The following is a 22,055-nucleotide window of genomic DNA, read 5'->3' on the forward strand; positions in this document are numbered from 1 at the left end:
GTAGAAGACGCCGTATCATCCGACCGCACCATCCTTGCCGGAGTGCCCCAAGGGAGCTGCCTCTCGCCCGTGTGTTATGGGCGCTACACCGATGACATCCCGGTCAGCGAGGGCGTTACGCTCGCGCTATATGCCGACGACGCTGCCTACATCACGTCATCCATCCGCCTATCACACGCAGCGCACAAAGCCCAGTGCGCCCTAGAGGCTCTCCCTCCATGGCTGAAGAAGTGGAGACTATCAGTCAACGTGTCGAAGACCCAGGCGATTGCTATATCCCGTAAGGTGCTGATGCCGCCGCGTCTCACACTCCTGGGGCAGGCCATCGAGTGGTCCCCGATGGTGAAATACCTGGGGGTGACCATAGACCGCCACCTCACCATGGCCCCTCACGTCAAGAACGTGATCGCCCAGACGCGTGCCGCTCGCATCTTACTTGCCCCGGTTCTGAAGTCCCGGCTATCGCTACGCGTGAAGCTAGGCGTGTACAAGACTTACGTCCGAACACGCCTAACATATGCAGCCCCCGCGTGGTACGCGCTAGTGGGAGAGTGCAACAGGAAGCGACTGGACGCTCAGCAGTCGCTCTCTCTACGCACCATCGTCGAAGCCCCTCGCTATGTGAGGAACGACGTTATAGCCCGGGACCTGAGAGCAGAACCGCTACGTGATTTCGTAGCTCGCCTGGCGGGTCGGATGTTCGAGCGCGCGGACCAGTCGCGCTGGAGCCACCTCCGTGGCATAGCGCCGTACCACGCGCGCCCGCCCGACCACAGGGGTCTGCCGCGCGAGCTCGCGCCTGCAACCCCTGCCACACCGGACTGACCACACCACAGACCGACACCACCCTGACACCGGTTGACGATCGCTGGCTGGGCCTCCCCCAACGGGGTCCCACCTGGCTGGCTTGATCTCGCCGGTGTGAGAAGACCCGGACACGACCACTGGGGCCTCACCCGAGGCCCCACCCCGACGACCCAGCCATATTCATGGCTGGCGGTTTGATACCGCTGCAGGGGGCCAACGCCCCGAACAGCATCCCCAATCCCCTGAGGGGGAATTGAGAAGACGTCCACTGCTGTCGCAGATTATAAAACTCGATACCCAATGATTTGCCTTTTTCGAGGCAATGTGGGCTTAGCCAAGATGGCAATCGATGATAGAAAACGCCGATCGAAACTTGAATAATGCACGGAAATAGTCTAGTGAGTTCCTGGCATTTTTCTGTCATCATGATATATTTTCACTTTTCGTTTGGCGTTTTCAAAGTACGAATGCGATCTAGGCTTGGAGGCCTAGCCAAGTTTCTAAAGTACAATTGCCATCTTGGCTACGCCTCCCAGGTATCAAGCGAAGGTGACAATCGTTTGCGCTACGGTTACGGCAACGAAAAGCTTTGTGTCTCTATCACTCCTCCATAAGTGCGATACCAGTGACAGTTGCGTTACGGTCGCTACGGAGCGTAAACGATTGGCATATTTGCTACGCACCCTGAGCACCTTCCAAGAAATATCTTAGAACACGCAAGGTTCTGAGGTTTACCCAGCACATAGGTATTTCTCGGTAGCCACTGAGATACATTTTAGGGTACCTCTTAGTTTCTTTGTTTCTTGTGTGTTTTTTATGCCATTTTTTTAGGAAAATGAAATTTTTTTATACTACGTCGGTGGCAAACAAGCATACGGCCCGCCTGATGGTAAACAGTCTCCGTTGCCTATGTACGCCTGCAACTCCAGAGGAGTTACATGCGCGTTGCCGACCCCCTCCCCCCCCCCCCTCGTTGAGCTCTGACAACCTAACTCACCGGCAGGAACACAACACTATGAGTAGGGTCTAGTGTTATTTGGCTGCTGTTTTCTGTAAGGTGGAGGTACTTCCCCAGTTGGGCTCTGCTCTAGATCTGGAATGACATCCGCTGGCTGTGCCCTACCACACAAAGCGAGATGAAATTCACAATGCCCATACCTCTCTTTTGGACGGAGTTTAAGGACGTACCCGGGTCTAAATAGGGCTATAAGGTCTTACATGGATTTAATACAAGAAAATATATGGAAACGTTTCATATTTTGCCATCTTCTGACCGGCTGCTGCCAAAAAGCTGTAATAATCATGAATTATCATCACACGTCAATTCACAGTGATCTTCGCTCTCAATGCGGTGTTCCGAGGAGTAATCATCATCATGGAAGGTGTGGCACCAGTGTGGTGTCAATTGTAAAGATGACATTCACAATGCCCATACCTCTCTTTTGGACGTAGTTTAAGGACGTACCCGGGTCCAAAATATACTTCGGCTAGAAAAGGTACCTATTGCCTGCCTTGTTACTGTAAGCCTTATGGTGTACTACATATAAGCATAAGTGAAACCTTTTAGTATAAGGTTTCACTTATGCTCGGCCGCCTAACACATAATCAGCATATTATTCCCCATTTCCTGGCCTAAGTAATACTACTATTTATAACGTTTCTTTATATAAATCAATAGTATGTCGTAAAAAGATAACATCCCGCTAAAAATAGTAAAACAAAATTGTAACCAAAAAAATACGCATTTAAATGAAACGTTAACTAGGTAACAAAACTTAAAAACAGGCCAAGAAACTTCACAAATTGAATGCCAGATAATGCCGCAAGGCATTTAGTTTTTCCGCATCTTTTACGCTTTGTTTTTCTTAGTAGTGAATATATGTACTTATAATATATATGTAGTTTAAAAGATGAAGTTAATTAATTAAGGTATACTTAGACTCGCTGAAAACCTATAAAGACAAATAGGTCATGGTAGTAATATTAGATCAGTAACAGAACTAATACAAATCTGTATAAAATAGATTAGTAGTTAAAAGTAACACTTTTGAACTCCTAAGAAACAGTTTCCTTTCAATCAATCTCTACACAAAGGATTAAGAGCGTCGCTTGAAAAAACACATTTTATATAACACAATAGCTAATCTATATCCATTATCTATACGCGAACGCACCTGTTCAGAGCGGCTGTCATCTGTCAAAATCCTTGCGCTTTCCCGCCGAAACAACTTTTTAAATTCCATCACTCACACATCAACGACAAGATTTTTTACTTTTTAAAAAGTTCCCGCGCGCGTCCGCAGAGGGCTAGGGTATTCGTAGGACTGGCCGGTTTGGGTGTCGCGTTGTGTCTTTCACGCGTTTTTCGCTTGCAATCATATGTTTCATGGGTATTCGGATTCTATTTATGATACGATACAATCGGTTGAGTGGTTCATGGTTTTGTCTTTCGTTTTCGTGTTTATTTTTAATGTTATGGCGACATTAAATATATGCGGGAGATACATTGCGTGTTCGTGTAATATCGTTTAGCGCGCTTTCATAAGTTTTTGATGTTAGTTTTTTTACGTTTGCTTTTTAGATTTAAAGAAAAATGTTTTAGGACTAAGACAGTTATTATGATTTGTATACGATGATATATATTTTAGAATATAAAATATTATATCGTCAGACCAAGCTAATCTAATTCTGCATGGTATCTGCAATGACAAAGTGTGACGACGTCATAAGTAATGTCAAATATCTATGATAAATGAAAAGTGTCTCTCTGTGTGTCTGTAACTTGTTCACGCTGAAAGTTAAAGCGAAAACGATAAAGTCTTTATTCTTGATATTTAGGCACATTCATATTACAATAGACTTAATCTTCTTCATCCTCGCGCCGGGGTCCGCTTGGCAAATCCCGAGAATCAGCGTAGGCACTTGGTTTAACGAAAGCAACTGCCATCTGACCTTGGAACTTGGAACCCAGAGGGTAAGCTAGGCCTTATTGGTATTAGTCCAGTTTCCTCACGATGTTTTCCTTCATCAAAAGGTGATTGGTAAATATCGAAAGATATTTCGTACATAAGTTCTGAATAATGAAGCCGATGGTCCCGGGATCAAATACCGGTAAGGACATTTATTTGTGTGATGAACAAAGATATTTGTTCCTGAGTCATGGGTATATTCTATATATACACTGTGTACCTAGCCATTGGACAAAGCAGAAATGTACATATGCATTAGGGTATTTAGAACCAGTGTACAAAGTATCATAACAGCCGGTGTAGCGGTTTCGAAGAAATTAACAAATTACCAATTTTTACTTTGAAGCAGCCTGTATGTGTTAGTAGCTCCTAAGGTAATATCCTCAAAGAATAGTATGGAACATTCTTCGACCTTTTTGATTTTCTTTTTTATTTATGACACTAATAAGCTTCTGACTTTTGAAAAATATCATTATTATCAAATATTTCGAACAAATTGTCAAAAACACTGCCAAAGATTAGTTTCTTTTTGTTGTCGATTATTGCAAATAACTTTTGTTCGAAAAAATTATTTTTTATCTTTTGTTCTAATCAAAAAGATATTAACGTCAGAGCATTCCTGAGAAGTAACCCTACGTGGGATTTCAGCGTTTGTCCAATGGCTAATGCCACCGTATAAGTATTTATTTATCTATATTCGTATGTGAATATCGTCGCCTAGTACCCAAACATTAAATAAAATTATATTGAGTTTTACGCATATTGATCAAAGGCAAATGTCAAGAAACATTTACACGTACACTAATAGTCTTGGTACAGTCGCCATCAGATATATCGGAGGGGCCGAGGTGCTCACAAATATCTGAACACGCACTTAACGCCTTGACAACAGAGGCATGTTCAGTTATTTATGAGCATTTGGCCGCTCCCATATATCTGATACTACAATTTAAACCTTTTACCTTTTACAATTTAAACCTTAGGTTATCCATCGCTATTCAACGTGGCAATGCGGCTAGCGTTATGGGTACCTTTGCGCCGGGGACAACTCGGGGGGGTCTTTTTGACTAGACACAAAATACAAATACTATTTAAACCTTAAAATGTTAATATTTTCTCGGTAGAAAAAAAAAAGAAAACATGTCTAATTTTCATTTTCTTCAGTTGAAGGTATATATTACTTTTAAAGTATAATTTTAGTATAAAATAGCTAATGATATAGCCGTTGATCCGACGAACAAAATATTAAACACAAGGTTATTTTCAGAGTAGTACCTATATGAGATGTATGTTTTTGGCAATTTCATTTTTGGTACAAGCTTTTATCGCTGACTGTACTTTTCATTGCACAGTTAACTAATTCTCATCAAGACAGTTCTAAAAACCACAAACACAATTAGGTTGCCTTGTTCACAGAGTTCCTATGGCTACCTCCTGTCTCCATCATCAGATCAGCTCTGTCATAATAATATTGCATATATGCATGCAAAATTTCAGCTCAATGGGAAACCGGAAAGTGGATCAAATTTTACTTGCAACATTTGATTACAGACCGACAGACAACGAGACAGGTGAAACTAAATAAAAGCTTGTAAGGCAGTGTCTTACCTGAGCGAATAAATCGCGAACGCGAAGCGGAGCGGCGCGGGTGAATTCAATCCTTTGATACCTATGGAAGTGTCCTACGTGGACGATCTCTGAATGCCGTTGGGCCGCCGCGCCGCGCCGCGTCGCATTCGCGAGTCATCGCCCACGTAAGCCGTGCGTCAAAAGGTAAAAATCTGCGCGACGGCCTATTCTTCCACCACAAGTTTCACGCGTCGCGCTATATCTTTTGTTTCCTTCTAATTTCGTGGCTTTACGCCCGCTCTTAAAGTCCTTTGATCAGAGGCACTCTGCATAGTCCAAATATACAAAGCGGATCAGTCGGGAATCAAACCTAAACCTTTGACGTCCGGTCTGGCCTAGACTACTGACCCTGCCTACGAAGCCGATGGTTCTAGGTTCGAATCCCGGTAAGGGCATTTATTTGTGTGATGAGCACAGATATTTGTTCCTGGGTCATGGTGCGAGTCTTATGGTCTACATACAATACAATACAATACAAATATACTTTATTGCACACCTCAATACAGAAACAGTACAAACCAAAACAAACTACCAACCAAACCAGCTACATACCAAATTTCAATTAAATCGGTTCAGCGGTTATTGATTCACGATACAAAATTCAACCCCCTTTTTCACCCTCTTAGGGGCAAAAAATTTCAAGTTGTGGAACTTTTTTGTTGTTTGTGTACTAATACTATCCTACATACCAAATTTCAGTTTCCTAGGACTTCAGGAAGTACTTTAAGGGTTTTGATGATCATCAGTGAGTGAGTGAGTCAGTGACGAAATCGGGGTTTTTTAGATATGAATAAAATCCAAAGTATGAGAGCTATGTAATAGATTTTTTGTATGCTTAATAAGTCCACTATTGATATTATATCCCGAGAATTTTGTTTATCTGGTATACTCCAAACCCAATTTATAAGCGTTCAAAAAAACAAGGAAGCGTTACGAGAAAAGGCAGACTTTGCGCGTCTTGGTCGTCAGATACTCACATTTTAAAAACTACAAAACACATTATGGTTGCGATGAATTCAAAGCCGGCCGCGAAACCGCCAGAACTTGACACCTCTCGGCCAAAACTCCTTGTTGAAGGTCGCTAGACGGTACTATTGTCAGCGTAATGATTGGACATGACCCGTGCCAATAAAGTACGGAATTCAATCGAATCTATACTTATACAGCCCTTAATGGGTTATAAAAGGTGTTTACTGCTGTTACGTGCCTTGGGAAGTCACTTGAGCTACATAAGCTGCTTACTGCCCTATTTTCTTATAACTCAGCCACGGCGTCGGTCCACCTAGTTGGGGGCCTTCGCACGGCTAAGGTTGGCGCTCTTTAGCGATAAGTCCGCCTACGCCTGGGGCCTATTTCTCGAAAGGTATTAGTCTAATATTATTAGTTTACGAACTGGGGCCTATTTCTCGAACGGTATTAGTCTATTATTATCAGTGTGTTGCCATGGTAACCCATACGACTTAACGGTACAGTTCGTTGACTAATAATATTAGTCTAATAACGTTCGAGAAATGGGCCCCTATCAAGTCGCATGGGTTGCCATGGAAACATACTAATAATATTAGTCTAATACCGTTCGAGAAATGGGCCCCTGTCAAGTCGCATGGGTTGCCATGGAAACATACTAATAATATTAGACTAATACCGTTCGAGAAATGGGCCCCTGTCAAGTCGCATGGGTTGCCATGGAAACATACTAATAATATTAGACTAATACCGTTCGAGAAATGGGCCCCTGTCAAGTCGCATGGGTTGCCATGGAAACATACTAATAATATTAGACTAATACCGTTCGAGAAATGGGCCCCTATCAAGTCGCATGGGTTGCCATGGAAACATACTAATAATATTAGTATAATACTGTTCGAGAAATGGGCCCCTGTCAAGTCGCATGGGTTGCCATAGAAACATACTAATAATATTAGACTAATACCGTTCGAGAAATGGGCCCCTGTCAAGTCGTATGGGTTGCCATGGAAACATACTAATAATATTAGACTAATACCGTTCGAGAAATGGGCCCCTGTCAAGTCGTATGGGTTGCCATGGAAACATACTAATAATATTAGTCTAATACCGTTCGAGAAATGGGCCCCTGTCAAGTCGCTTGGGTTGCCATGGAAACATACTAATAATATTAGACTAATACCGTTCGAGAAATGGACCCTTGTTGTCTGCCTCTATCTTTTATCAATTGTTTTTCTTTAAGTTGTGCCAATAATGAGTATTCTATCTAATTATCTATAATTATAACTACATAACTTCGCCTTAACTAGCAATAAATCATAATTCCACGATAACTTGTACATATCTAGACCATTTAGTAATTTAACTTTCTCATAATAAAATAAATTGGCGAAGTTCGGAACTGAAATTGGACATCTGTTCTTGGTTTTTATATTTAAACTAAACTATTTTTACACCACGTCGCTGGCAAACAAGCAAACAGACCGTATTAACAGTAAGCAGTTAAAGTGGCCTATGGATGCCGGTAGCTTACAATTACATCCAACGGCAATAAGGACTTTTTAGGAAATTTCCGTCCATATAAAGTGAGCCGATGTCACTGCTGAAGCGCACGCAGATCGAACCCGGGACCGCTCACTGGCCAGGCGCCGCTGACCGGAACCGTATAAAGGATTAACATGCTGACGTTACGATCCATTGGGGCGGTGACCGCAAAATCGGGATCAGTACAGTTGGCAGCGAAACGGCGGATTAGCGATGAAATTGTTTTATTGGAATTATAAAATATTGAAGGGTATATTGAGAGAAAGGCTTAATGGGATTATTATCATATGGTGGGGGTTTACGAAAAACGTGTACTCAGTTTTCAACCGCCTTTAAAAAAAGATGTTCTTAGTTTGTATGTTTGGGTGGGAGTAGGGGTGGGAGCGGGAGCAGGAGCGGGATTGGGAGCGGGAGCGGAAGAGGGAGCGGGAGAGGGAGCGGGAGAGGGAGCGGGAGCGGGAGAGGGAGCGGGAGCGGGAGCGGGAGTACTGGTAATGGAGACAAACAAACTAGTCCGGGTAAGTTATAAAACTTTACGGGCCTGATTTAGTTAAATTATGTTTTATCCCTTTCTTACAAATATTTAAGTCAAAATGACAACGCTGCACTTATTTGCATAAAAAAGAAATAGTTGACTCATTCCTCATTACTTTACTACGGTACTTTTGCGTTGGAGGAGGGGGGGGGGGGGGGGGGGGGTGACAGTGTTAGGTTTGAAGTAATTTAAGATATTTTCTTTTAAATAACTATGTGTTATGATTTATTTGTGTTTGGATATATATATATATATATATATATATATATATATATATGTTTCTTCATCTTCTTTTAATTTAAAATGTAACTTGTATTATACCTATATATAAGAAATCAAGTCTTGCCTTTATTGAAATTATCAAACCTTATTTAAATTTGCCAGACTCGACGTGTTTTGAATAAATAAATAAATATTATAGGACATTATTACACAAATTGACTAATCCTACAGTAAGCTCAATAAGGCTTTGTGTTGTAGGTACATAGACAACGATTTATATAATTATAAATACTTAAATACATAGAAAACACCCATGACTCAGAAATAAATATCCGTGTTTATCACACAAATATATGCTCTTACTAGGATTTGAACCCGGGACCATCAGCTTCATAGGCAGGGTCACTACCGACTAGGCCAGACCGGTCGTCAATATTCTATTTCAACATCATTTATATCTACACAAACATATACTTACCTAATTTTTAAGGCCGAAGGCCCGAAGAGTCCGAGGGAGGTGCTTATCGTGGGCACTGTGTTTGTTGGCTGTTGGCCCTTACTGCTCAAACACAGATTAGTAGATACAACTTTCTAAATGCAAAGGCCGAAGGCCGAGCTTTGCGTAGTGCCGAAAGCCCGGAGCGTCCGACAGGAGCATGCTTCTTGCAATTTTCACAAGTACACCTTAAGATTCTTAAAGACCCGATTCGAAGAATGATTAAGACACGTTTAAGATCTTGGAAAGATCTTTAAAAGATCGATAACTAAACGACATGTAAAAATTGACGTTTATTTCGATTCCGCTGTGATCCCAATAAGATCTATCTACGATATTTCTAACGTCAAAGTGACATTGGTTGCCCAAATCGAGCTGCTTCTGTCAATTATACGACATACAAACGATATCTAAATTAGGACTTATCTAAACCAGAACTTATCGTTACAGTATCTCATTCTTCGAATCGGGCCGTAAGTGCGAAGTGCTCGGCCTTCGCATTTAGACATTTAACTATTGTTCAGTGTTTGAGCACTTTTGTGAGAAGGTACGAAAGTTACATATACTTACTTACGGACTATTTGTCAATTTTACTGTATTTAAAGCAGACTGTACACAAATCTAGTCGAACCCTGAGTCGATAGTCGGTTATAAATAATAGCAATATAATTATAATAACGCTTGGCACACCGACCGCCGTTTGTGGCTCCTAAATATAACATACACGCACGCGGCAATGGTTACAGATTTGATTGAATTTATTTATCTGTGTGTGAAACTGTGCGAGTGGCGTGAGTTACTACGCTGGTGGCCTAGCGGTAAGAGCGTGCGACTTGCAATCCGGAGGTCGCGGGTTCAAACCCCGGCTAGTACCAATGAGTTTTTGGAACTTATGTACGAAATATCATTTGATATGTACCAGTCGCTTTTAGGTGAAGGAAAACATCGTGAGGAAACCGGACTATTCCAACAAGGCCTAGTTTACCCTCTGGGTTGGAAGGTCAGATAGCATTCGTTTTTGTAAAAACTAGTGCCTACGCCAAATCTTGGGATTAGTTTTCAAGCGCATCCCAGGCTCCCATGAGCCGTGGCAAAATGCCGGGATACCGCGAGGAAGAAGAAGTACAGTGTGTATTTTAATTTTAATTTTTAATTTAAATATAATATATAAAAAAATATAATTCACTTGTGGTCGCTAATGACCTTTGTTGTTAAATAGCGACCTTAAAAAAAGATTTATATTTATTTAGTATACTTATTATTTATAAACACAACATAATACATATAAAACTTAAAATCTAAATCTAAAAATAAATAAAACTAATCTTAAAATAAATAATTAAAAACTATCCCCCTGCGGCATGGTGTACTACGAAAAGATTTTGAAAGACATTTTAATTTAATCTTAACTGCGAGTGGCAATGTATCTATTTCAAGTAAATATTATTACTTATGATAGTTACAACAGTGACTGATAGTGAGTGTGACGTATTCAATAAAATAATACACATACACATTGTCGACAATTTTTTGTTTTTAATTAAACAAACAGTGTGTCCCTAGCCATTGGACAAAGCCGAAATGTACATATGCATTAGGATATTTAGAACCAGTGTACAAAGTATCATAACAACCGGTGTAGCGGTTTCGAAGAAATTAACAAATTACCATTTTTTACTTTGGAGCAGCCTGTATGTGCTAGTAGCTTCTAAGGTAATATCCTCAAAGAATAGTATGGAACCTTCTTCGGCCTTTTTGATTATCTTTTTTATTTATGACACTGATAAAGCTTCTGACTTTTGAAAAATGTCATCATTATCAAATATTTCGAACAAATTGTCAAAAACACTGCCAAAGATTAACACAGTGTTTCTTTTTGTTGTCGATTATTGCAAATAATTTAAGATCGAATTTTTTTTTTTATCTTTTGTTCTAATTAAAAAAATATTAACGTCAGAGCATTCCTGAAAAGTAACTCTACGTGGGATTTCAGGGTTTGTCCAATGGCTAAGGTCACCCTGTATGTTCGTAAATTAGGTATGCTATAGTTAGTATAGATATGTTATCTCGATAATATTCACATAGGTGCTTCAAAATATTTTCAGAATAAGATCCCTTTTGCGAACAAAATAATGAAAGTTAACGTCCCGGGTACATTTATATCACGTTTTTCTATTTCAATCTCAAATACCTACCTACTGAAAAAAAACCTGCAGGCGTAAGGCCCAAGTCCCAAGTAAAAAAATAGCTTTTGATTATTTCCGTTTTCTATAGGAATGAGGCACACAAGTTAACCATACAATGAAATATGTATGACCAAATGACCCAGGTACACCACAACGGTGGCGAAATTTCACTCTTGATGTGTGAGAAAGTGAAAAATGTATAACCATTCAAAAACCAGCATTACCAACGGATGTGCGTAACCGAGTCCAGATTTACGTTACATTAAAACGATCTTACGATCAACTACGCACACGGTATGTACCTACTGTGTGCGTAGGTACGTTACATTCGTAACTATAGGGACTATTAACAGAAATATGTATACGTCATATACTAAAGAAACAGGAACCATGCTCTCCGGTGGCCGAGGCCGAAATCAAACCGGAGTCTTCAGCTTGTGGCTCCTCTACACGATGACGATGGCCCAGCGCTGGACCAGCGAGATGGCCATGCGATAGTGATGGCTCCTCTACACGATGGCCCAGCGCTGGACCAGTGAGATGGAATATGGGCCACTTGTAGATGCGTAAGCACCCCATAGCCATCCCGCCGCGCCATAAGCCATCCGACACCACTACCCTCCCACGTTGGCCCATCTTAGTGGGCCAGTATGATGGCCCATCGTGTAGAGGAGCCATTATGCGGCTATCGTCCTGACTACTACACCACCAGGCCACGACCGAACCCGTCCCAATTCTCTAGCTAGTATGTTCCACAATTTTAGGTACGTGCTTTCACCTCCTACCAAAAAATATTTAATAATTTGATTAGTTCCCTAGTTGTATATATAAGTAATACCTGTTAAATAATTGAGTGTTGTAATCATAATAAAGAGCGTGCAAAAACTGTAGGGGTTAGCGATTTACTTTATTCTTTGGCTTAGCTTGAAGTGTTAATGTCAAGTTTAAGTTTTTGATTTAGGCTACAAGATGGCAGGTCTTGCAACAGCTTTATATTACAGAATAAATTATCGTTATCACTGCCCTGTGAAAGCCAAGGGCCAAGCTCGCGCAGGGTCGAAAGGCCAGAGTATCTAAACGCGACGCGTTTTCATGCGGGGTCGAAAGGCCGTAGCATCCAAGCGCGGCGCGCTTTCGTACGGGGTCGAAAGGCCGTAGCATCCAAGCGCGGCGCGCTTTCGTGCGGGGTCGAAAGGCCGTAGTATCCAAGCGCGGCGCGCTTCCGTGCGGGGTCGAAAGGCCGTAGCATCCAAGCGCGGCGCGCTTCCGTGCGGGGTCGAAAGGCCGTAGCATCCAAGCGCGGCGCGCTTCCGTGCGGGGTCGAAAGGCCGTAGCATCCAAGCGCGGCGCGCTTCCGTGCGGGGTCGAAAGGCCGTAGCATCCAAGCGCGGCGCGCTTTCGTGCGGGGTCGAAAGGCCGTAGCATCCAAGCGCGGCGCGCTTCCGTGAAAGGCCGGAGCTTGGCAAGCAACCACAGCAGCTATGTCCCTTCGTTTGAAAATCATACGATGCATCGTTTTGTTCGTTTGAGATTCACTGGGTGTGGAACACAAATCAAATTTTTGTATAACGTCATTTTTGTATTTTTGTATCAGGAAAGGAATACTGGAATATAGTGACTACCTTTGAATGGCGAAGCGTGACGTCGTCGCCTTTCTAGGGGCAGTGCAACGCCATCTACATTTCTTTCATCTTTATCCTCATTTTACGTTACAAATGGCATATGCCATTTTTCTGCAGCACTGCAGTAACCACGTGTTGCTATTATTGCCAGCACCAGGGCCAAAGCAAATCGAGGAGCATCGTGAGAGCTTAGCAGATGCACCAATCTTCGAAAATACTTCATACGAAATTCGATCTTAACAAGTTTTCTTAAAGATTAGAATCGTGATTATTCCTTTTTGGAGTTGCGTCTTTACGGTTATAAGCTGTGTTTATTCGTTGTGGCTCTAAAAGCGTAATCGTCAATGGATCTCATTCTAAATTTGACTGTAAGACCTAGTAATAAGTTTCAAATTTGTGATAATTTTGGATTGTAGTTACAACGTTATGGTATCTAATGAAGTTTGAACTGAACTGATTATAGCCCGTGGCTGTCAGTTTTATTTCTCGAAATTGCTTCGCCTTTGTAAGGTCTTAGTTGAGTTGAATTTATTTCTATTTGTGAAATGCTTTCAATTTGGAAAAATCCGAAAGTGTACCTACTAGCAAAAAAAAAATTATGTTAAGTAGTTATGTACAATTTACAAAATAAATTGTAAGTGGACAGGATTCATTAGGTGAAGAAGTTATGGTCCGATATTTGCCTCTAAATATTTGTCAAGGCGCTAGAGTGCGTGTACAGATATTTTTGAGTACCCCGACCCTTTTTCGAATAGGTGTTGTGAAAAAGTATTGCATGTTGCAAAATGTAAAAAAAAATATTGAACTCAAAAGCACACTTGTTATTTGAGACTATTGGGGTCCATTAATTACCAGTTCTTCGGACGATATCGGCCTGTCAGTTCGCAAAAGCTGACATCGCGAATGATATATGTTATCCTTGCCATCTCATTGTACCATATTTTAAGCAAATAAAGAATATTTATTATTATTATTATAAACGGCTGTTAAATTAATCAAATTAAATAATTTTAAACATAGACAAAAATATTAAATTATAAACGTCAGTATTTTAAAAGTAAAACTCATTTATGCTACTTGGTTTGTATGAATAAGTGACATAATTAAAGAAAAAGGGAGTTATAGCTTTTTTTTTTCACAATCCATAACTCCAGCGGGAACAAAATAGGCCTTTGTCCTTCAGCACACCTGCATGAAAAAAAATTACCGTCATAGATGGACTCTATCAACTTGACTGCTTACGCCGCAAACTTTTGGTTCGCAATCGGTTAAAAATGCATGCCACGTGTTATGCAACAGTCGTCAGGTACCAGGGGCTCAGGACTACTGAGGAGATTACACGCAATCTTGTAAGGACGGCTTAGAAGCCTTACTAAGGTGGGAATTGGAGTTTGTAGTTACTGCGTTTTTGGTGCGTGAGGTAAAGGCACAACTAGAAACATTTCGAAGTTACCGAGCACAATAACGTGCCAATTCGAACGTACACTGATGTCAGAATAACATCTAACTGCTGTCATTCAGTTATTGTGCATTTAGCGCGTACTTGTCGCACATGCATTGGTGCGGGCGAGACGCGCGATAACAAACGGCCCGATTTGAAGAATGATTAAGACACGTTTAATATCTTGGAAAGATCTTTAAAAGATCGATAACTAAACGTCACAGGGCCGGATTTAGGGGAGGGCAACCGGAGCTACTGCCCCGGGCCTCCACAAAAGAGCCCCCCCCCCCCCCCCCCCCCCCCCCCCCCCCCCCCACAATAGAGAATTCGGTACATTTACCATTTTATTTGGAAAAAAATTGGGGCCAGGGGGCCTCCACTCCTTTATTGCCCGAGGCCTCCAGACCTCTAAATCCGGCATTGAAACGACATGTCAAAATTGACCTTTATTTCGATTCCGCTGTGATCCCAATTATCTACGATATTTCTAACGTCAAAGTGACATTGGTTGCCCGAATCGAGCTGCTTCTGTCAATTATACGACATATAAACGATATCTAAATGAGAACTTATCTAAACCAGAAGTTACTTCATTTCATCGTATTTCAATCTTCGAATCGGGCCGTAAATAAAATGATTCAAATATCATTCGAGATCAGTATATTAGAATTAGCCTGTGAGTAAGCACTGTTAGTGTCAGACCAAGCTAAGTTGGCAGCAATTTTGATAACCCAGCCTGTGCAAATGTTATCTTGGCAGGCCAGAGACAGAGAGGACAGAGAGTCAGGACTCTATACCATTTTTTTCTTATATTTTATATTTTTCGTATACCTACGGTAGTTTAACACCTCATCCTTTGTTGCTCGAAATCCGCTTAAAACAAAGAAAAATTAATGCAAACACAACATGGATTAAACAATAGCTGTCTTCTTCGAAATGCTGATTACCATATGCAAAGTTCAACTATGATATTTTAGTAAAAGATTCATTTTCATACCCTATAACAAAAGGTCTTTAACACCTTATCTACATTAAACGAAATCCAACAGAAAAATTAAAGATTTAGGGTACAAAATGCCTTAGCACTATTTCAATGTCATACTTAAAACAATTCGAAATTCAAAATCAAACACTGCAATTGAAATACCACTTTAAGTCCATTATTATAAAGTCGAAATACAAACAAATAACAACCGCTTCATCTTAGATGAACTTCCACATCCCTTCATAACGAACTGTACCTTCATACTTGTAAATATGGTTGATTTTAGATTGTTTCGACAAACCGCAGTGATGGTCTAGTTTCCTGTAGCCCTGGTCCGATGTGCCCTTTCGCATGACGTCACGTAATGGCGATCTGACCGAAGAGTAGTTTATGTTCATGACATCCTGGTGGCCGGACGGGAATGTTTCTTGCAAGTAAATAGGGAATTTGATGTTTGTTGGAATCGCGAAAACGGTGCGTAAAATGAGGACCAAAAATACTATCAATAAGATGAAAAACTTTATCCCCGCTACGGTTTTTTCGTAAAATGCCTCTTTATCAAATGTACCCCAACGAAATACTTAGGGCCTGTTTCACAATGTCCAATTGGATAGCTAATTAACATATAACTACCAGACTCTTCAGACGCCTGCCACTGCCACACACACACACACACACACACACACACGCACACACGCACGCACACACACACACACACACACACACACACACACACACACACACACACACACACACACACACGCACACACGCACGCACACACACACACACAAAACTGCCAGATAAAAGTTTGAAGATAGTCAAACGGCAACGATGACTAGTAGCTTACTCAGGGCTTTACTTGGACATTATGAAACAGGTCTTTAGACCAGGGGTTCCCAATCTTTTTCACCATGTGGCGCAGTTACAAGTTTAGTATTTTGCAACGGCGCCCTTGTAAATTTAAAATCACGGTCGAAAAAGAGTGACACGACGCTATATTATTTACCGATGCGAGCGCTCAAATAGGTACCCGCGAATATTTGTGGTTTCGGATAATGATAGAACTCACGGCGCCCCTCTTTACTTTCTACGGCGCACCAGGGCGCCGCGGCGCACACTTTGGGAACCCCTGCTTTAGACACAAAAAATGTATGCCACTCGCGGCGTCATAAAATCGAATCGATTATCACTGAATATTTCACTTGACCTCATAGTTTTTAAATGTTACACTATCGTCAATAGTAAGTGAAATATTGTACGATAGTCTATACTCGTATATTCACGACAGCCGCAGGCTGCTGGAATTAAGAACTCGAGTTACTATATTCTTACCCAGGGGGTATTTACCCTAGGGCCAAGGGAGCCATGGCCCGGGGCGGCAGGCTACGAAGGGCGGCGCAGGCTCCACGTTTCCAGGAGATGCCGAAAAAAAAATGCATTTTTGCTTATTATATGGGGCGGCCCAGGCCCACTGACCCGGGGTGCCAAATATTAAAATATGCCCCTGTTTTTACCCCCGGAGTTACACAGTACACAATGTTTTTCATCACACTTGCAAAGAAAAAACTAAATTTTAAGCGAAATAATTATTAAATACGATGACAGAGTAGCGCTAGAGTAGCTAAGAACCTAGGCGTTATTGACGGAGTGAAGTGCGCTGTCTATGATTAGATTTTTTTTCTCAAGTATTCTAGGTATTGTAGCGCCACCTATTTATGGTTTTTTGTCGGACACTTTTTGGTATATGGAGATTTTGTTCCTTGCCTCTACCTTCTATAGCCAAAATTGAAAATTGTGTAAAAATATATCAAACAGCTATTAAATTAATCAAATTAAATGACCCGGGTACGTCCTTAAACTAAGTCCATAAGAGAGGTATGGGCATTGTGAATGTCATCTCGCTATGTGTGGTAGGGCACAGCCAGTGGATGTCATTCCAGATCTAGAGCAGAGCCCAACTGGGGAAGTACCTCCACCTTACAGAAAACAGCAGCCAAATAACACTAGACCCTACTCATAGTGTTGTGTTCCTGCCGGTGAGTAAGGTTGCCAGAGCTCAACTAGGGGGGGGCGGGTTTAGGGTCGGCAACGCGCATGTAACTCCTCTGGAGTTGCAGGCGTACATAGGCTACGGAGACTGCTTACCATCAGGCGGGCCGTATGCTTGTTCGCCACCGACGTAGTATAAAAAAAAAATATTTTAATTAGTAACAAAATTTAAAAAAAAAATTACAATTATTCCCTAGGAACTTTAGTAGGCCTTTGTCCATTAGTACACCTGCATGAAATAAGATCTTTTTCGAGTAAGTGTGATGAAAACCAAATTGCACCCGTCAAACCGGGGTAAATATGACCTACGTCTTCGAGAAGGGTTAATTCTAAACACCCATCCCAATAGCTACTGTGTACCAAAGTTGCCCTGGGCGCGCCAGGCACCGCGTGCTCCGGACCCATAAGTCAACTTCGACTTGGTAATGATAGAGGCGTGTTTAGCACGACAATGTAACGGTATAAGGTGATACAGTACGTTAACTCCGACAGGCTATGTTCAACTATGTTGACGACCGGTCTGGCCTAGTGGGTAGTGACCCTGCCTACGAAGCTGATGGTCCCGGGTTCAAATCCTGGTAAGGGCATGTATTCGTGTGATGAGCATGGATATTTGTTCCTGAGTTATGGGTGTTTTCTATGTATTTAAGTATTTATAAATATTTATATATTATATATATCGTTGTCTAAGTACCCTCAACACAAGCTTTATTGAGCTTACTGTGGGACTTAGTCAATTTGTGTAATAAAGTCCTATAATATTCATATTCATGTTGTGTTGTGAGTATTAAGGCATATTGTGTAGTACTTACGTAATTAAGGGCTTGTGCACAAATCACGCGAGGTTTTTTCATCTACTTTTTGACCCCTTCCTCTCCCTTGGTGATATTTGGTGAGGTTCTTGGCGAACCCTCCCTCCTCCACATAACCTCAAGTATATTTTCCCTCCCCCAACGTGATCTCTCGTGATTTTTTCGTGCCCCTAATTTGATCTGCGGTATGAGCATGGTTCCATTTTCATCCTTCAAACCTTCAAGAGACCATCTTAAAGGCCGGCAACGCACTTACAACCCGTCTGGTGTTGCAGGTGTCCATGGGCGGTGGTAATCGCTTACCATCAGGTGATCCGTCTGCTCGTTTGCCTCCTGTATCATAAAAAAAACTTGTCACTATGCCCGTCACTTTCGCGCTGACATACTTATTAGAACGTGACAGGCATGATGACAAATGATAAAGAGCCTACCATCTTAGCCCTATACTGGGTTTGTTATGGATGATCTGTCAGTATCAAAAGTCTTCTGTAGGGCTAAGATGATCGGCTCTTTACCATTTGTCACCATGCCTGTCACGTTCTAACAAGTATATAAGTGCGAAAGTGACGCATGACATGACAGGTGATAAAAATACGACCATGATACCGCTGCTGCGGTGGCGGCATGGTTCCATTTTTATCACTTGTCACTATGCCCGTCACTTACACGCTTACATGCTTGTTAGAACGTGACAGGCATGGTGACAAATGATAAAGAGCCGACCATCTTAGCCCTACTGCGGCGGCATCATGGTTCCACTTTTATCACTTGCCACTATGCCCGTCACTTTCGCGCTTACATACTTGTTAGAACGTGACAGGCATGGTGACAAATGATAAAGAGCCGACCATCTTAGCCCTACTGGTCGAAAAAACGATAAAAATCTATCACAATTTTTGGTTAGGAAATATTCGGACTCGAATAATATAATAAGGGTTTTCTTCGTTTTTGTAATTTACTTGTTTCACTGAATTATTTAGTCACGAAAAACACAACGAGAACATACTCGTAACATAATATTAGGTATTTCTTGGCTCGCTTTACGCTTTAACCTTTCGTATGCGCCTGTCAAAAATTTGCCATTTATTTAGCAACCATGACATCTTCATGTTTAAGTTGAATTTGGTTGAATATATATGGACCAGTACCCCTAGTGTAAATTTAATCGACATCATAACGTGACGAACGCGTTTGCGTTAAGTCTCATTTTGTATAGGATTTTGAGTTTCCAAAACGTCCCGCTTGGCGCGCTCTTTTTAAATCACATACAAAATGAGACTAAACGCAAACGCGTACGTCACGTTTCGAAATCGAATTTATTTACACTAGGGGTACTGATCTGCTCCTAAGCATACCAAATAAACTTCTCTTCCCTATTCTCCCATCTGTTATCTAAAACTTCTATCTCTCTTTCTTCTTACTTTCTTCCTACTTGGCAGTGTCGCGGCCCCTCAGGCCCCGTCCCTGACCCCACTCACACCACAAGCTGTTACTGGCCCCAGGCGCGGCCAAACAGTATAGCCATGTTAAAAAAAAAACATACCAAAGGTTAGGAGTCCCCGGAAAGCTCGGCCGAGTTTCACCTTCCCATACAAACAGAGAATCATTCTCATTTCAAAATAAAACTTAAAGTAATAAAACTTTGCACATACACATACTTTGCATGAGGTATATCTATGCCTGTAATTATATTATACAGCTCCAGCTTATAAGCTAACAAACGAAATAGAGCAACAACAAGTTTTGTATGGAAAACTTAAATTTTGGCGTATTTTTTCTATGGTATCTGATGCTATATAAACTCATTACCGGCATATAAGGTAGAAGTGTCGGTGACTAGTGCACGCTGCACTAGTCACCGACATGGGCACTTTATTTCATGGAAATATAGGTTAAATTTGAACAACGAAGATTTTTCTGTATTCGAACTTAATCCTTGTCACTTTGACATAAAGTGCCCATGTCGAGTACTAGTGCAGCGTCGAGCACTAGTACTTCTACCTTATACCTTATCCTATTGTAAGTACAAAGTTTCAGAGCAATCTAACTAACTAGTCGTTGTAAAATGAGGGTGTAACTATATTTGTATAGAGAACCGAGCTTGCTGTGGACTCCTAAAAAAAAAAAAAAATTATTTCAGGTATACCAACCCATAAGACACATTACAAAAAATACTAAAAATAGATTAAATAACAAATTTAGCAGCTACAAACATAATAAATGATTACAAAAATACCCGGGTACGTCCTTAAACTACGTCCAAAAGAGAGGTATGGGCATTGTGAAAGTAATCTCGCTTTGTGTGGTAGGGCACAGCACAGCGGATGTCATTCCAGATCTAGAGCAGAGCCCAACTGGGGAAGTTCCTCCACCTTACAGAAAACCGCAGCCAAATAACACTAGACCCTACACATAGTGTTGTGTTCCTGCCGGTGAGTAAGGTTGCCAGAGCTCGGGTTTAGGGTCGGCAACGCGCATGTAACACCTCTGGAGTTGCAGGCGTACATAGGCTACGGAAACTGTTTACCATCAGGCGGGCCGTATACTTTTTTTTTATTAATTATTAGCGGCACTAGGTAGAAATCATGACTTTGTTTGGCCAGTCATGATTTCTAAGGTAAGATACTGTACAATAAGTATATTATAACACCTACATGCGCACTCCATGAAAGTAGTACTCGTTAACACCTTCAAGTAGGTGATTGCATCGTAAAAGTCAGAGAACAGACACATATGAGCTGAAAGATTTACTTTATTTGATAAAATTTTGGTTTAAGTGCAAAAATATGATAATTAAACCCCGTATACAGTGTGTAAATGATAATTAAACCCCGTATACAGTGTGTAAATGATAATTAATCCCCGTATACAGTGTGTAAATGCTAATTAAACCCCGTATACAGTGTGTAAATGATAATTAAACCCCGTATACAGTGTGTAAATGATAATTAATCCCCGTATACAGTGTGTAAATGATAATTAAACCCCGTATACCGTGTGTAAATGATAATTACACCGAGTATACAGTGTGTAAATGATAATTAAACCCCGTATACAGTGTGTAAATGATAGTGAAAATCATTGACAATTATAAAACCTTTATGATCTGCGACATAAGAACGTTGTGCCGTAAAAAAATTGTCACGGTGGAACTCACACTACTTTTTGCTGCGATAACTTTTTTCAGCCATAGATTTAGGGCTATCTGCCATAATAACAGTTTTACAACTTAGAATAACTTATCCGGTGACATACCGTTTGCCCTTATTGGTCAAATGGGCCAATTAGCCGACCCTCCTTTAGATTCCAAGATTTGGCTCACACAAACACACACACATACTCGTATTAACAGGGCAAGTTTGTAAAAAACATGAAAATTTTATAAAATCATAAACAACTCCATATCACAATCATAAAAAAAACAACCGGCAGAAGTGAAAACTTGAATAATAACGTTGTGCATTTTTGATATTTTGGAATGGTTAGGAAATAATATTGCACGAATTGCTTTAATTATCAGTATAAAAGTACTATCATTTATGTGGTGAAATACAATATTCATTTATTGCGCTATCGTCCACAAACATGATAATTTATATAACATGAAAAATTTAACTACTGGCTTCAATGACATTGTAACAGTTTTTCGATCAGGTCACGTGTCCGTCTTACGAATTTTCAATCTGTCAAATCTGTCGGTCACGTGACCTGTCGCGAGTTTAACATTTTTTCCCCATCACAAAAACTGCACAGCGCCGCTAAAGAAGTTTTCACTTCAAAAATTATAAAA

General features: G+C 41.0%; 1 protein-coding gene across 1 annotated transcript in view; it reads right to left on the reverse strand.

Annotated features, from left to right (window-relative positions):
* Positions 1–3,467, reverse strand: part of LOC133528841 (uncharacterized) — a 107,895-nt gene extending 104,428 nt beyond the window's left edge. Inside the window, exon 1 of the mRNA XM_061866722.1 lies at positions 2,982–3,467. The gene's annotated coding sequence lies outside the window, so the exon portion shown is untranslated. The remainder of the gene's footprint in view (positions 1–2,981) is intronic.
* Between the last annotated feature and the right edge of the window lie 18,588 nt (positions 3,468–22,055).

The sequence above is a fragment of the Cydia pomonella genome, chromosome 1 (genome assembly GCF_033807575.1).
Source record: "Cydia pomonella isolate Wapato2018A chromosome 1, ilCydPomo1, whole genome shotgun sequence".
Classification (NCBI taxonomy): domain Eukaryota; kingdom Metazoa; phylum Arthropoda; class Insecta; order Lepidoptera; family Tortricidae; genus Cydia; species Cydia pomonella.